General features: G+C 52.9%; 1 long non-coding RNA gene across 1 annotated transcript; it reads left to right on the forward strand.

Annotated features, from left to right (window-relative positions):
• Positions 1-2,928: 2,928 nt before the first annotated feature.
• Positions 2,929-3,365, forward strand: LOC136564609 (uncharacterized). The gene is made up of 4 exons (XR_010784733.1): positions 2,929-2,961; positions 3,055-3,098; positions 3,200-3,243; positions 3,325-3,365. It is a non-coding gene; the product is annotated as an uncharacterized lncRNA (long non-coding RNA).
• The last annotated feature ends 834 nt before the right edge of the window (positions 3,366-4,199 follow it).

The raw sequence follows: 4,199 nt of genomic DNA on the forward strand, positions 1-4,199 counted from the left end.
GTGAGTAGCAGACTTGTGGGGTTTTGGCCCATGGGCTGCCAAGATCAGGCACTGATGTTTGGTTTTCTGTAATACAGTTCTGAGAGACACCAGCCCGGTGCCAGCAGGACCTTCCCAGCTGACGAAGCGGCCTTTCTTCGCACCCGAGACCGGCATCCCCAGCTGTGCGAGAGATAAGTAGAGGGCCACGATCCACAGAGGGGATGAAAGCAGGGGGCTGGTTTGGGAATTACTGGGAGGGGTTTTTCAGTCCACTTTGGAGGTGGGGGTGTCCACGAAGTGGCCCCTTAGGCCCCATAAAAGCAAAGCCTGACTTTGGATCACAGTGCTGATGTGCGCAGGGCAGAGCAGTCCCGGTGTGTATTGTGTCACTTTTCTTTTGTGTATTATGTGTTGTTTGGATATGTCATGTCTTTTACCTTAGGCCTTTGAGGGGCCTGTCAGAAACCCTGGCATCATTGTTAGCATCTGCGATCTCTGCATTCCTTGACCTGGCAGCCAAGCCATGGAACTTTGGCTCGGGAGCTCAGGCATCAGACTCTTGTCTCTTTAGAAGCATCCGGTCAGATGTCCTTTCAGGTCTTGTTCTGAGCTGTGTGGACAGCTCTGCCCCGCCAGGATCCATTATGGCGGACTAGGACTTGAAAGAACGTGAGGGCAGGTAGAGGCTTCTGGCCGTAGGATTCTCGGGCATCCATCTTTGCAGTTCTTGGACTAAATCATTCAGTTAGCATCTTGTTCCTCCAGGTTTCTCTGAGCCTCATCAGCTCACCATCGGTCTCCCCTCGGTCATCTCCTTTTGCATTCTCTCAGTCCTCGCAGCCATTTTCCTTGCGAGGAGCTTTCTGTCCGTGTTGTGTCCCCGTTGTCAGTCACGTCCTGTCCTGTGTCACGGGTGTCAGCACACATTTGTGCCGGGGCTGCTCTGCCCTGCCGCATAGCCTGGTGCAATAGGAGAAGTCCCGGGGACTTGAAGTTTGTAATGTGGGGTGTAGTTGGACTCTAGGTGGGATTTGTAGATGGACACAGGATATCTGGAGCTCTTAAGTTATCCTGCAACAGTTTGACTCTTCTCCTAACTTTTTTTTCAGATTCAGATGGATTAAATGTGTGCCAGAGGGCCCCATCCCGGGTGAGGGGTTTTCCCCCGAGCAGGTGAGGCACCATTTGTCTCTGCAGCAGAAGTGTATGTGGTGACTCTGTTACAGCTCTGTTCTTTGTCTTTCTTTTTAGGAAGTAAGTCTGGATACCAGCAGTCAAGGTGAGCAGTGGAGAGAAGTAGCTGTTATTGCTCAGGTCTCAGTTTCTGGTGCTGCTCTAAGCTTCCATTCTCTTTTTTGTGCTTTAGGCAATCCACTGGGAGCCTGCCAAGCCCCCGTCACCAGCCGGCCGATGCACCGGGTTCCCTGCACATGTGAGCCCTGTGGATGCGTTACAGGACCTGGTGATGAAGCCCTGAACTCTTCTATTTCAAGGTGCCATCCAGGTGGCCTTCAGCAGCTGCCAAGGAGTTGCGGTGAGTCGGGGATGTAGGGAGGAGGAGCGAGGGTCCCCTCAGTTTTCAGCCATGCCAAATCACCTCATCTCCTCTTAACCCAGGCACCCCCTGTGACGACGGCCTCGGTCTCCGAGTGTGCCCGAAGCGTGCAGCACGAGGAGCTGAGCGTTCTTAGGAGCACGGTGAGTCGCAGACTTGTGGGGTTTTGGCCCATGGGCTGCCAAGATCGGGCACTGATGTTTGGTTTTCTTTAATACAGCTGTCTGAGAGACGCCAGCCTGGTGCCAGCAGGACCTTCCCAGCTGACGAGGTGGCCTTTCTTCACACCGGAGACCGGCATCCCCAGCTGTGCGAGAGATAAGTAGAGGGCCACGATCCACAGAGGGGATGAAAGCAGGGGGCTGGTTTGGGAATTACTGGGAGGGGTTTTTCAGTCCACTTTGGAGGTGGGGGTGTCCACGAAGCGGCCCCTTAGGCCCCATAAAAGCAAAGCCTGACTTTTGATCACAGTGCTGATGTGCGCAGGGCAGAGCAGTCCCGGTGTGTATCGTGTCACTTGTCTTTTGTGTGTTATGTGTTGTTTGGATATGTTGTGTCCTTTACCTTAGGCCTTTGAGGGGCCTGTCAGACACCCTGGCATCATTGTTAGCATCTGCAATCTCTGCATTTCTTGGCCTGGAATCCAGGCCATAGAACTTTTGCCTCAGGAGCTCAGACAGGCATCAGACTCTCTTGTCTCTTTAGAAGCATCCGGTCGGATGTCTCTTCAGGTCTTGTTCTGAGCTGTATGGACAGCTCTGCCCCGCCAGGATCCATTATGGCGGACTAGGACTCGAAAGAATGTGAGGGCAGGTAGAGGCTTCTGGCCGTAGGATTCTCGGGCATCCATCTTTGCAGTTTTTGGACTAAATCATTCAGTTTAGCATCCTCTTCCTCCAGGTTTCTCTGAGCCTCATCAACTCGCCATCGGTCTTACCTCAGTCATCTAATTTTCTGTCCTTGTGCTCCTTGCAGTCATGGTTCTTGTCTCGAGATTTCTGTCTGTGTTGTGTCCCCGTTGTCTGTCACGTCCTGTCCTGTGTCACGGGTGTGTGCACACATTTGTGCCGGAGCTGCTCTGCCCTGCCGCATAGCCTGGTGCAATAGGAGAAGTCCCGGGGACTTGAAGTTTGTAATGTGGGGTGTAGTTGGACTCTAGGTGGGATTTGTAGATGGACACAGGATATCTGGAGCTCTTAAGTTATCCTGCAACAGTTTGACTCTTGTCCTAACTTTCTTTCAGATGCAGAAGGATAAAATCCAGGGCAGAGCCCCCCATCCCAGGTGCGGGGATTGCCCCGAGCAGGTCAGTCACTGTTTGTCTCTGCAGAGGAAGCATAAATGGTGGCTGTTACAGCATTGTTCTTTGTCTCTCTTTTTAGGAAGTCAAGGCCGAGAGCAGCAGTCAAGGCTGAGTGGGCGAGGTGAGCATTGAATAGCATACAGAAGCAGTTGTTATTGCTGATGTCTCAGTTTTAGTGCAGCTCTAAGCATCTCCTCTTGTTTTTTTATTTTAGGTGGTCCACTTGCCATCTCTCCTGGCTGAGCACGCCTATGCCAGGTGGGTGAGAGCTTAAGGTATCGGTGTGGCATCCTTGTCAGATTAGGGAGGTTGTGTTTTCACAGTATCTCAGCATCCTTTTCCGCTTTGTTTCTTTGCAGGTGCTGTTGCTGCCCTAGGCACGCCCTGGATCAGAGGAGGGCAGGTGAGTCGGAGTTTAGGCAGGCTGACTCCTAGGTGAGCGTTACACAGCAGCCTGCTAAGCGTGTCCCTTTTCTCTTTGCAGGTATCTTCCGGGCACCCTCCGGAGCCAAATCAAGATTTGAGGTGAGCCGTGGCAGCGGTGCGGAGGAGTCCCGGGAATTACTGTTTTTGAGGGCAATAGTCAGGTTTTCTGTTTTGTCTTAGGTACCCTGAGGAGGCTCGTAGCCCAAGCTTGGAAACGGCAGCACCGAAGCACATACGGAGAGCATCTCAACGTCCATGTCTGACCCAGGATGGATTTTGCCCGCTCCTCTTCTAAAAGCTAAGTGTCGGGGGCCAGTGGCTGGGAGAAGGGGAATAGCCTTTACTCTCACAGGAGGCAATTTGATGTCAGCTTAGTGGAGAGGTCTGTAGTGGGGTGGGCTCTCTGGAAGCAAAGGGAGAGGGTTTCCCCTCAGCGTTGCCAGAGCCTTTTCTGGGCAGGGCAGTTCCGACCCATCTCCACATCTTCGTGTACTTCGCGTCGTCCGCCTCCCTCAACTCGACGTCGTCAGGGATCTTTCCCCCGAGGAGCTTGCCTTCACGTCCGGAGCTACGGCCACGGTCACCCGGCAGTCGGCTTCCTTCTCTAGGCTCACCGCCCCTCTCGAGCATCCTCTTAAGTGCTTCGGCACTAACTTGTTTTGACGAGTTACATTTCATCATCACTTGCCATTGTCATAGGGCTTCCTTTCCTTTGGCATCATCAGCCTCTGGCTCACCTTGGGCTACACATCTCGGGTCCCTAAGGGGACAGTGCCAGGCAGTTGCCACTCGTCTCTGTGTTATGTCATTTGTGTCTATGTTATGTTGTCCATGTCTGTGTTATGTAGTCTGTGTCCGTCATCTTCCACGTCACAGGTCCTTGTTACGTCTTGACGCTTTATCGGCACTATTCCGTGCCACGTAGGCCATATT

This window comes from Molothrus aeneus, chromosome 19 (assembly GCF_037042795.1).
Source record: "Molothrus aeneus isolate 106 chromosome 19, BPBGC_Maene_1.0, whole genome shotgun sequence".
In the NCBI taxonomy this organism is placed as follows: Eukaryota; Metazoa; Chordata; class Aves; order Passeriformes; family Icteridae; genus Molothrus; species Molothrus aeneus.